At 40.8% G+C, this 13601-nt stretch overlaps 1 protein-coding gene across 1 annotated transcript in view; it reads left to right on the forward strand.

Moving 5' to 3' along the window:
* Window positions 1-13601, forward strand: part of GREM2 (gremlin 2, DAN family BMP antagonist) — a 42426-nt gene that overhangs the window by 10793 nt on the left and 18032 nt on the right. The window lies entirely within an intron of this gene.

Genomic DNA, 13601 nt, shown 5'->3' on the forward strand with positions numbered 1-13601 from the left:
ACAGCTTATATCCAGGTGACAGATTTCAGTTCCCCTGGAGAAAATGGGTGGCTTGGATGGTGGGCAGCATTATATTCTGTTGAGGTCCCTTCCTGCCCCAAATCCCACCTCCTCCCTACTCTACCACCAACATATCCAGGGATTTCCCAGTCCAGAGCTGGCATCAGTTTTATACATTTTTTCTGTTGTGTGAGAGTTGACAAGAAAGAAGTACATTTTCTTTGAGAGACAACTGTAAATTTTGCTTGCGAAAGTACACAAAGTTGTCTGAAGCTTAAAAATCCTGCTGTTAATGGAGGGGCCTGAATTCTCCTGAAATTACTGTTGATTTTTTGACTACAGAAATGAGTTCCTCTAGGGGAAATGGAAGTTTTAGAGGGTGGACTGGGAGAAGCAGAAGTTTAAAGTGGCTACTGAAGGTGGGAGCTCTATGATAACTGTTTTGTGTATGGTACACCACAGGGACTAGGAGAAACTGACCATTATCCCTAAAGATACTAAAGGCCAGAGGTTGTTTTGGGGCTGGGCGTGGAAAAGGATTGTTGTTGCATGGTGTTCTCCTGTTGGCATTCATTGTAGCTGCTGCTTCTTGAGAAAAAATTGAAGAGGATTTTGAGAGCGCTTTTTTGTGTGTGCGGAAGGTGGATTATCGAATAGTAGCTAGATATTGCGGCACACAGAATTATGAACAAAAAGTTCATAACATGCAGATAATAAACATAGAGAAGCCTACAAGTGAATAAAACTAGGAAGAGAAAGGCAGGAGGAAGTGATATGAGCTGAGAAATTTAAATTCAGATATTGGTGTGCCGTCTTAGGGAGGAGCAAGACAGGGCATCACAGGTTATTTTATCACAGGATGGCAAAAGTGTTATGAACCTTCTACTGGTCCTTATTCTAGGCAGTGCGTTCTTATGTAAGCTATATGGGTAAGAAGCTATTTTCCTTCTAGAAATTTAGTAAAGTACCTTTATTTATTTATTTAGATTTATATACCTCCCTCCCCGATTATATACCGCCCTCCCTGAAGGCTTTACCTTGAGTCCTAAGTAATCACCAAAGCTTTGGTTCCTAGTCTAGGTCACCTTTCCCTATCAGCTTATTTATTTTATTTAAAAATGTGTCTGTTAGCAGAACCCAGACCTCACATATATTTACCTACCTTGCTACATAGATAACTTTATCAAAGAAATGTAAATGTTTTAATGAGGCACACATAGGACATTCTTGATGGATACCTTTTAGTTTACTCTTGGATCATGATCAAGATTCATTTACACATAGCTAAAAAGGCTATACTCAAATGCTAGAAAAGAATGTTTACTATTTCTTTCTGTTCTACAGATCCATGTGGCCAGTCTTCACTTAGTGTTTGGTAGCAGGATGAAAGGGCACAATGATATTAAAGCCAGATTTATTTGTTGTTGTTGTTATGTGCGAAGTCGTGTCCGACCCATCGCGACCCCATGGACAATGATCCTCCAGGCCTTCCTGTCCTCTACCATTCCCCGGAGTCCATTTAAGTTTGCACCTACTGCTTCAGTGACTCCATCCATCCACCTCATTCTCTGTCGCCCCCTTCTTCTTTTGCCCTCGATCGCTCCCAGCATTAGGCTCTTCTCCAAGGAGTCCTTCCTTCTCATGAGGTGGCCAAAGTATTTGAGTTTCATCTTAGGGAATGGTAATCTTCCCTCCCACGACTTTCTGTATGACTTTAGAAGCTCCTTGGGATGACTTGCCTTCCATTTCCACCAACATACAGAGACTTGTTGTTCATTGGGATAAAAATGACAGATGCTTGAGGAACATACTGTCCCTCAATCTAAAATCCACAAACTTAGAGTAACCATATAGATCTGAATGGCAACACTCCATGGCATTTGCAGGCCTGGTCTACATAAGCAATAGAATAAGATGCCTCTTTGCCAGATTGCATTTGGAATTCTTCTCCCACAACTACACAATGGGCATCTTTGTTCAAAACTATTATATAGGCAACTGTGTTTCGTGTGTGATACATCAGCATTTGACTTAATCCCCAGTTTGCAGTCTGAAGTGATATAGTCAATTCTATCACCTATGGTTTATCATGGTCTTCTCCTGGAGAGGTTGTAAGTAGGTAAGGGTGTACTCTTGCCACAAAAGACCAATTTCAGGGTATACTAAACCATCCCTGGGATCTCTGCTGCCACATTAATGGGGCAAACATAGTGGCAAAGTTCTGCTCATAAGGACGACTCACAATAATCATTTTTGGATTACAGAGAATGAAAGGAACTTCTCAGAAATAAAAGTTAGGCATATCTTGCAGCCTGGCACTAAGAAATCAGTACCCTTGGTCACTGAAGTAACTTCTGCCCAGCCTCTAAGCTGGTCTTCTACTAAGCAGAAGGACTACATCTGCCAAGTTTTGCAATTCAATGATTTTTGTCACAGATTCTGCTGTTTCAGATCAAACTGCTTGCATTTTAAATGTAGTACTAAAAAAGGTTGGTAACTAAGAGTAAGAGTTCCCCATTTTCATTCCCCCCACCCTGCATGTTTCTGTGTGCCTCTATGATGCATTTGCAAAACTGTCTTAACACAATAGCACTGTGGTTATATATAAGCACTGGAAATATTTAAACTCATTTAAGGTGCTTGGCTATTCAAAATCATGATCCTACCTAGAAAATATATACCTGGAATGCATGCTTCAGAATTTTTATAATAATCTCCAATCCAGATTTCAGATAGGACTTCTCAGAAGTGTTGTTACTGATTCAGGATTTCCCCCCCCCGGAAAAGCTGAAAATTTGGGACCGTTTTTTAGTCATTCTCTACTTCTTCCTGAGGCAAAAGCAACAAGGAATGAGGGCGAGAAAGAGGATGCCAGCCCCATAACCATGCTGGCATTAATCCCACTGGAGGTTTCTCCTTCCTGCTGGAATCGGTGACAGCAGGGACCATCCAATAGGATGGTGGGAAATGGTGGGCAGTCTGGTGAGTTTCTGTACTCTTGTGAGACTTGGCTGTTTGCAGTGGCCACTTCTTCCACTGTCATTAAAAATATGTGTAATTGGCTATTAAATAGCCCTATGTTGATATAACGGAGTAGTATTCCATGTACCATGCTCTGTGAAATCTCTAGCCTCCTTTCATTGCGGAGATATAATCAAAAGGGCAGAAGGAGCTCGATACTTTAAAAGATGATGAAGAAGAAAGTTGGGGAATCAGCTACATTTGTGGCCATGCTGCTGTATCAATATAACTCTATTCAGTTGCTTTTTTTTTTTTTTACAAGCCAGTCCCCAGTGGTAACCATCAAGCCTCAGGGCAGATCAGGAGCCTACCAGTCTGCCCAGTATTTTCTGGCTGTGAGACAGGCTGTACTGGCTGTGAGACAGCAGCAGAGAGGAGCTATCAACAGAGAAAACGCTGGCATCATATGTCCGGGCCAGTTTGGTCCTCTTCCTTTTAAAATATAAAGGGCCATGCTGAGATGCAGCAGCAGACACCTCTGAATGTCTCTTGCTTTAAAAACCCTACAGGGTCATCCTAAGTCAGCTGTGACTCAGAGGTTACCTGAACATCAGCTATTAGTCCTTGTTTCTCTTGCTGAATAAGAATTGTTTGCCAGGCTGGCTTCTTCTCCTTCCCTACGCATACCTGCACTCCCCTGAACCCCTGAAAGTCCTGAAATATTGGAAATTTATTACTCTCAGAGTTCTTTGCATCTTTTTAGGCATCTCTGAATCCAACTGAAACAGCTAAAATTAGGTATAATTTCAGCTCAGGTATATCCAACTGCATACCCTTAAGCTGCTATCAATTATATATCTCTACTTTAGCTGGATCATCTGTGTATTTCAGAAATGTCACATTGCTCTTCTTTCTTATCGTCATCATTTTATTTCACATTGGGGTTGATCTTTTACAGTCTCTTCCATAGAAGTATCTTTAAAAACATAATAGCTTGTTCCTCTGTTGAACAGATCTGTTACAAATGAAATTAGATCGTTTGTGCGATGTCCTGCCAAAGTGTCTCAGGCATAAGGCAGAGAGTCTTTTGATGGAAACAGACCAGCAGGGCCACTGCCACCAACCCTGTAACTGAAGTTGTGTCTGCTGTGTGTTTTCTTGGGAGGCTTTGATGCCAGGTGACCCTGAAGCTGGGGACTTCCTGCATGGTTGTTCTTGGCAGTCCCATGGATTGATTTGTGTTTTTGCAGTTCTTCCAAGATTCACGATAAGGACTATGCAAACCAATTTATATGAGGCCATTAAAAACTCATCACTCACCAGCCAGAAGCTAACACAGTACCATTAAAGCCATTAAAGGGGCAATATCATCAAAGAACTTGCGCTGAAATAAATAGGTGTATGAGGAGGTATTATGTGATTGTCTTCAATCCTGTATTCATACCATATCATTACACCATGTTCTGTTCAACCTACTTTGATTTCCTGAAAACAGTGCTTTGAACTCGTATTACCATGTTTCTTCCTGATCATTTTCTACATCTCTCTATGTCAGTGGTTGTTGCTTTTGGAAGATACAACATATTAACAAAAGCTTCAGTGAAGACAATCTCACTGGCACTAATGGTGTCCTTTGAGGTTTTGTGGTAATTTTAGTTTGATCTCATATTAACTCTTTCTCTTCTTAGATGTAGGTCAGAGATCCCCACTGTAGTGCCCATAGGTGCTGTGATCTTGCCAGATGTTTTTAAAAAGTGGGTGGGGCCTGGTAGGGTTTTTTGTCCAGCAAGGCTTTTGTTTGGCCATTGAGATTTGATTTGATGTACAGATTTTTAAAAATATTGTCTTGGCACCAGTTGCCACCACAGCACAAGGATATTCAACATGTGACTTCTAGGAAACTATGACAGCCATTCTGTAGCAGACCACCTCCTGTGACAGCCATTTTGTGGTAACAGTTCTGTGGCTGTGTCAGAATTCTAAAAGTGATTGCAGTCTCAAATGGATTGAATGAGCTTTTTGGCTTCAATTCTGTTATGATATCAAAGTTTGTGGGCTGCTCTGAATTCTAGGGGAAGGCTCTTGTAGGAGGGGGGCAACTTCAGTGATGTTCTACCATTCATTCATTGGCCCCAACCAAGAGCTCCATTTTGCAGGCCCTTTGGAACTGAACAAGCTCCTAAAGGACCTGCAGTTTTTCCAGGAACTCATTCCACCAGGTGGGGACCAGGACCAAAAGGGCCCTGACCCTGGTTGAGGTCAAATATACCTCTTGAGGGTTGGAAGCCAGACTGGTAAGGACTGAGGATCCAATTTTTATCTAAGTATGTTAGAAGCTGGTCTGCAGTAGCCCTTTCAACCACCTTCCCAGAAATGCAAGATGTGAGAGGGCAATAGCTGGCTGGGTCCACAGTTCCTTCTTAAACAATGGCCAAACCACAGGCCTTTTCAGCTCCTCCAGAAACTTCCTTGTAGACAGGGAGAGATTTGCAAACACTGGCAGGGGCTTATGGGAATTGTAGCCCGTGAACATCTGGAGGACCACAGGTTGACTACCCCTGCTCTAAGGTACTACTGGACTTGTATCTAGCTGTTCAGATATTATATAGTATTCATGTGAACTTACAAAGCTGCTTTATATGCTGAATCTGGTCACTGGTTGATCTGATGTATGAACCAGTAACCTTACTGATGATAAGCAGGTGTTGTTCTGGCCATTGCCTAAATGGGAGACAGCCTGAGAACTTTCTTTAGCTCCATATTGGTAAAAAGTCTGAATATGAATACCACAATTAACCCTTCCAGTGATCTGAATTTACTGACTATTTATTTATTAGATTTTTATATGGACCTTCCATATAGCTCAGTGTGGTTTACATATAACATAGTGGGGGGATACGGGGAAAGAACTAACATATAATAGTCAAATACAACAACAATAATCTAACAGTAGTTCTAAATAACACAATTTCAGTGATCTTAAACAACAATATAACAGGAATGGTAACTTAGCTAAGGCCCCTAGAGAGGTCAGACTGTCTAAATTTTAGAGCTCCAGCATGGTATTTAAGTTATTTTATGTTAAATGACAATTTTCTCTTTCCCTGGTCTGAGGTAATTATTAACAAACTAAAAACCACCGGCAATTCCCTAGAACATCTGAAAAATTGTTGAGCACCATCAGGTAATGAATTCTAGACATAAACTATCAAACTTTAGTAGCTGGAGCATATAAAACATGCTCTTCCATTTTCTTCAATATTCATTGGCTGGGAGGACCCCAGAATACTTCTCTTCATTAACATCTCCCTCTCTGAAATGGAGTTTAATGTTGGCACATTTAAATCTACTACCAACTGCCGTAACAAATGGCCAATATTCAAAAGTTCCTTTGCTGAGAGTCTTTGTTTCTGTGCACAAAAACAACCAGAGTCTGTGAAACGTGTTCTGCTACATTGCAAATGACATAACCACCACAGGGAGCATATCTTTAATGAGCGATGTAGAAATTTGTGATTCTATGGCATTGGTTGAACACCTACTGCATGATCAGAATCTCCAGATAACTGAAACCATTGTTAGATTTAGACTTTATTTAAACATGCCAAAAATGTATTGTAGATTTGAGTTTTATCTGGGATGATTTTAGTGCGCGCACACCCACACATATATAACATATCACTATATATTTCTGTTTGGTTTATGCCCATGATGGTCGATAATAATTTAATAAATTAACCCTTCCAAGAAGATAGTTTCAGAGTTGTGTTGGGTGAGTGGGTGACAATGTGGCAAGTGAAGTAATAGGTTCCCATAAAAATTGGTATTGGAGCCAGTACTATTTATCAGAATCAGATCACGTTTGTTGGCATATAATAATTTATTAATAAATGATCTGGAAATAGGGGTGGGTAGTGCAGTGGCCAGATTTGGAAATGACACAAAATTGTTCAGGATGGTAAAAAGGTTTACTGTGAAGAACTCCAAGGGGATATCCACAAATTCGGTGAGTGGGCAACAATGTGCCAAATGAAGTTTGATGTTGGTAAGTGTAAAGTGATGCATGATGGGACAAAAAATCCAGTTCAAATATAGGCCAATGAGGCCTGTCTGAACTTGCTGAGACCGAGAGGGAAAAAGATCTTGGGGTCATAGTTAGCTTAAGGAAAGTGTCAATTCTGTCTGTTGCACGAGTGAAAAAAGGCAAACTCTACAAACTCTGTTAGGGATTATTAGGGAAGGGATTGAAAAGAAAATTCCCATGTATAGCTCTCTAGTATGGCTTCATTTGGAATACCGTGTACAGTTCTGGTCACCATATCTCCCCCCCCCCCAAAAAAAAAGATGTCAGAGATAGAAAAATTACAGAGGAGGTTGATCAAAGTGATTAGGGAGTTGGAGCACCTTTCCTATGAAGAAAGACTGAAGAATCTGGGCATTCACCACTTAGAAAAGAGTGGACTAAGGCAGTGGACTAAGGAGAGTTGAGAGAGAGAGAGAAATGCCTCCCTTTCCCAAAAATACTGGAACTTGAGGGCATCCAATGATGCTGATGGGCCGTAGATTCAGGATGGCCTTTTTGTTTGGGGGGGGGGTCAACATGACTATATATGATCATATCACCTGATAAATGTTTAACAAATTTTAAAAATATATTAAACATTAATTAACTCACACCTATCCGGGAAACACTTCCACAGCTGTCAAGAAACACTGGAATTTCACAAAACCAGGGTTGAGGAAGTCTGAATTAGATAGATTTATGGAGATTTATGGAGGTTAGGTAGCCATGATGACTAAGGGAAACCTCCACATTCAAAGGCAGTCAACCTCTGATTCCCGGAGCCAGGAGGCAACATCAGGGGAAGGTTTTAGCCGTTATGCCTTCTTGTTGGCCATCCAGACGAACTGGTTGGCCACTGTGTGAGACAAGATGCTGGACTAAATGGACTATTTGTCTGATCTAGCAGGGCTGTTATTACAGAACTGGTTTGAAACTGGTTATCATTGGTATAGAGTCAATTTCTGTTAACATCCTAAATTAAATTTGACAAAATTCCTAGAGTTACATAAAAGCTAGATTCAGCTAAGATTCAGCTTTGGCAGGACATCATCTTTACCAGTAACATGGAGATAGCAGAAGTGTAACACTCTTAACAAATCGTTATTATCTTAAAATTATACTTGTCACACCTCCTTTCAATTTATCCAGCAGCTGGTTCTAATAGATTAGCTGAATTACTGACCTGTTGTACAGTCACTGAATTCTTCATTTGTACGGGGTTTGCATTGCACCAAATGAAGATTAGGGTCAGCTTTGAGTTGCTTAAATAATTTGCCTGGTACGGCAGTTTACTTGAGAACGGGGAGGGGGGATAGAACCTCACTGCAACACAAGGGAAAATCAGAGGTATGTGTATTTTCTCTAAAGTCCAACACATTTATTGTGGCATGATCTTTCATGAGCCACAATCCATTTTATTTCTGACAGTCTAAGATCACAGTCCTGTGCATAGATCTGGGCTTGTTTCTGAGTTAATGTTCACAGCATTTTGCTCTTACTTGGGTTCTTTTCTGGAATTGGTAATTCTTCATTCATTGCTAAGATCAATTGGAACATGCCTAACTGACTATGCTTGAAGCCTATTGAATTAATCAGCTTGTCCCCAAATACATGCAGCCTCTGAGGAACTGAGGAAGAGATTTGTCTTATGATGGAAAAATAATATGAACCAAAACAAAACAAACCCTTGTCATTGGAGCGGGGGGGTACTTAGTGATAGCTTAATCTTTGTCAGTATTAAAGACTACACTGCAATGCAAGAGACTTCTGGCTATGATATGATAATGCACTTGTATAAGCCCAGTGGCTTTAGAAGGAGCCAACTCTTCTTAAGACTGCACAGTCAATATCTCAATATCTATTGACTAATTGTGCCAGGAAGTTTTGCATGCTTTCTCTTTCCCTCACCAGTGTGTATAGAATGCAGGATCATACTAGGTGAGAAGCTACTGTGATGTACCAGATAAGGCTGTGTTCTGTTCTAAATTTCAAGAAGTGAGAACTAATGAATCACAGGAGTTTATAAACTGGTTCCATTTAGCATATGTCCTGTATAGCTTATAGGGTGGAAAATAAGCAATTTTAGCATGAAGACTGATGCGGGTAGGTGACAGTTCCTTGCAGTTTATTGAATGAGACTTGCAAACAAACTACAGTGGGTCTGAACATTAGTAGCAAAATATAGCTCCATAGTGACATTTGGACCAGTGCTAATGTTATTTTGCATGTAGAAAGTTCTAGGTTCAGTTCTTGGCATCTCCAGTTCAAAGAATTAGGTAGTAGTAAATGCAAAAAACATGTGAGAAGAGGTAGCTTGAGACCCTGGAAAGCCATTGTCAGTCAGAACAGACAATACTGACCTCGACAGACCAATGGTGAGATTCAGTATCAGACATCTTTATGTTTTCTAGGAATATGACTAACTCCAGAAGACCTGCTTGGCAGTCAAACATGCCCTGTTCAGGGCTTGTTATGAGACCAAGGTGCATGCTGAACAGGTTCTTCATTGGATCAAAAACAGCTGCCATTGTTTGCTTCCATCCTTAATCCCTCCTTCCCATTCCAACTAAGCTAAAATAGTTTGTTGTGGAGGCAAAATCTATAGTGCTAGATAACCACGGGGAAGGCTTGGTCCCTGAAGTGGACCACATGGCTGAGGCCATGTCTTTGTCTTCCACCTCCTCATATTTGTTTGTTTGTTTGTTTGTTTGTTTATTTGTTTATTTATTTATTTGTTTATTTGTTTATTTGTTTATTTGTTTATTTGTTTATTTGTTTATTTGTTTATTTGTTTATTTGTTTATTTGTTTATTTGTTTGTTTATTTGTTTATTTGTTTATTTGTTTATTTATTTGCCTTCCCTGAAGCCTCAGAGTGGCGTGCATGGAATGGGAACAGTAACAGTACAGAGAAGTCATAATTAATTAAACATGGAACAGTGGAACAATGATGTAACAATCAAATTCATAACTGGAACTTGTAGGTGGACCCATGAGTGGTTGGTATAGACATTAGCTTCAGTTTCATAGGAGGGGAGGCTCAGGGGCCCACTGGAAGAAGATGGAGCTAGAGGACCTCAACCAAAAGTCTGGTGGAGGAGCTCCCTTTTGCAGGCCCTGTGGAACTGTTCTATATACATCAGGGCCTGTTCTTCTCTGGGAGGTTGTTCCACCAGACAGGGGCCAGGACACAGAAAGCCCTGGCCCTGGTTGAGGTCAAACAAGTTTCCTTGGCCAGGGATCATTTGATCAAAAGAGCCTGTTTGTTTTTTTTAAGACAGTAAAATCATTATTCTCAGTTTTAAGAAGCATTCATAACATATATTAAATTGTTATAATCCTTTAAAATATCTGAGGCTTTATTTCATAAATATATATCTACCCTGCTTCGTTCTGCTGCCTCTTAGTTAAATCTTTGGACATGTATGAGTGCTTTTATTTAATACAGCTGGAGTTGTGCTAGCCAATTCTATTCTAGCAAGAACTCCAGCTAACAGACTGTCTGATAGTTGAATTAATATTCAGCTATTAATATTCAGCTATCTTCCCAATATTTAATCAGGAATGTAACACCCCTCCCCCCATGTCTTACTAAGTAACCCATCATCTCCTTCAGTTTAGAGAAGAGTTTTAAATTAAGAGAAGAACAGAGAATAACTTTTACATATAGCTTGATAGGACATAATGCTGTACTTTGAGGGTCGTCAACTCCCGGGCTGTGGCCCGGGAGCGGGCTGCCACCGGCTGCACCTGCGTCTCCCCCCCCCACATCGAGAAGCTCACCGTGTATATAAACTCTAGTTGCTGTGACTGAGGTTGTCAACTTGTGGAAAGCACAATTCCAGCAGGGGGTCCTGGCACACTTATCCCAGAGGGTACACATGCTGCTGAGCTGAATGGAGAACACAGGCAAAGTCAAGCAGAGAAAGGAGAGAGGGCAAGATAAGAAGAGTTGGTTCTTATATGCCGCTTTTCTCTACCCGAAGGAATCTCAAAGTGGCTTACAATCACCTTCCCTTTCCTCTCCCCACAACAGACACCCTGTGAAATGGGTGAGGCTGAGAGAGCCTGGATATTCCTGCTCGGTCAGAGCAGTTTTCTCAGTGCTGTGGTGAGCCCAAGGTCACCCAGCTGGCTGCATGTGGGGGAGCGCAGAGTCAAACACAGCTCGCTAGACTAGAAGTCTGCACTCCTAACCACTACACCAAGCTGGTCCCTTGGGGCTTTTAAAAGTCCTTCAGTACAGCTTACCCACTTATTTCCCTCATGACCAGTCAATTCTGTTGACTTTGAGTGAAACTAGATGGAACTCTGTCATCTCACCTTGTATTCAGTCTGACCTCAAAGAATTTAAACAAATGGCCTTTCCCCTGTTTCCTCCATTCAAGGTGCTTGAGTATGTGCTTCTGCATGCTCTGCATGTCTTAGATCCCAATTATGTATCTGCAGTAAGTCTTGATTATATTTGCTTATTTCCACACAGCTGTCGCTTTATCTTGCATTAAAGGTAAAGGTAAAGATATCCCCTGTGCCACCGCTGGGTCATGTCTGACCCTTGGGGTGGCGCCCTCTAGCGTTTTCATGGCAGACTCAATACGGGGTGGTTTGCCAGTGCCTTCCCCAGTCATTACCATTTACCCCCCAGCAAGCTGGGTACTCAGAGCCTCTTGTGGCGCAGAGTGGTAAGGCAGCTGTCTGAAAGCTTTGCCCATGAGGCTGGGAGTTCAATCCCAGCAGCCAGCTCAAAGTTGACTCAGCCTTCCATCCTTCCGAGGTCGGTAAAATGAGTACCCAGCTTGCTGGGGGGTAAACGGTTAAGCTGGGTACTCATTTTACCAACCTTGGAAGGATGGAAGGCTGAGTCATAGAATCATAGAATCATAGATTTGGAAGGGGCCATACAGGCCATCTAGTCCAACCCCCTGCTCTATGCAGGATCAGCCCTAAGCATCCTAAAGCATCCAAGAAGTATCCAACCTTTGTTTGAAGACTGCCAGTGTCAACCTTGAGCTGGCTGCTGGGATTGAACTCCCAGCCTCATGAGCAGAGCTTTCAGACTGCATGTTTGCTGCCTTACCACTCAGTGCCACAAGAGGTTCTTAACTTGCATTAACTGATGACAATAATGAATCTTTAGTCTTTTCCATTGACAATACAAAGCTTTGGTCCCAAATGTATGTTTTGGCAAATCTTTAGGTTCACAGCTTCAAATCCAGTTCAGAAACATCTGCAGTAACCATGAGGAGGTATTTCTTTTTTGTAAGAAGGAATAAATACTGTTAATGAGGCCATAATCCAGTTCTAGAAAGATTTGAAGTAATCTATTTCACAACCTAATTAACAAATAGCAGCAGACACCACAAGGATTAGATTGCAACTTTATCAAACCTAAATCTAAATATGGAGGAAAGTGATATAAAATTTTCTATTACAAAAGTGTGTTAAAACATGCCACCAAATGTTTGATGCGTGATAGATATGTGTTGAGGGCAGAGAAGACAAGCCTCACCTTCTGGTGTTTGGGATAATAAATAACTTGTGTTACACTAAAGATAATTTGCTGGAAATCTGGGGTATAACTCCTTCAAGAAAACTCAGTCTGTGAAGGCATCATTTTAATTCCTTTCCTGTTATATCTCTGGAGATGAAGATGAATGGTTGCTTGAACTAGGGTTCCTGAAGAAGGCTGGATCTAGATGAACCAAGATATGTATTTTAGTTCTCTTTGAACTCCTTATAACTTAAATCCTTTGGTTTTTAGAGAAATGTCCTTCCTCACTCATCAAGAGCTCTAAACAGCCCTTTATTTATGATGAGTTAAATTTCCCAAATTGCTTCTATTAATATAGCCCAAACTGGCCACTTGTGCCACAGCATCATGCTGTTAATTTGTGAAAGTACTTCTTGAGATATTGAGGAAGAACTGAATGCCCTTAGTTTCTTCATATATTTATTCTGGCTTTAGAATGGATCAGTGATAAATTATAGCATTTAGCTAGTATCACCACCTCCTCTTCACTAGAAGAAAAGGTTCTAAGGTCAGCACTCTGTAGTGGCAAAATTGTTTCCACTTCACTCTTATAAGCAGTGATTCACTCTTATAAGCAGCAGGGAGGCCTTGCCCATCTCCTCAGTGAACTGCAGCTAGAGAGAACTGCCCTACCCTCTGGCTGTTCATCTAGCCACATAAGTTATAGGGGGAGATGTTTCTGGTCAACCTGGTTGAGATTGCATTGGCTATCAATTTATAGTCGTAAGTCTCAGTGACACACTCATCCTCTGGTATTATGACTGCCTCAGAAAACTCTAATGTATTATTTCTAATGTATTATAGCAATCTAATGTATCAAGGTCATTAAAAAAATTAAGTCTAGTCTGAAATATTTGCATTTCACTATTAGTAGTCCCCAAAGATATTGTCCACTCATTTATCCATTAATTATTTATAATAATTCTTTAGAAAATAAGGTACAAAGCTGAAGCTGACACACAGTGCCAGATGGCAGTGGAAGAAACAGGGTAAGAATGCTAAGATTAGTTTGTTATCACTTTTTAATTTAAACAGTTTGGCATTTTAA

The sequence above is a fragment of the Paroedura picta genome, chromosome 1 (genome assembly GCF_049243985.1).
Source record: "Paroedura picta isolate Pp20150507F chromosome 1, Ppicta_v3.0, whole genome shotgun sequence".
In the NCBI taxonomy this organism is placed as follows: Eukaryota; Metazoa; Chordata; class Lepidosauria; order Squamata; family Gekkonidae; genus Paroedura; species Paroedura picta.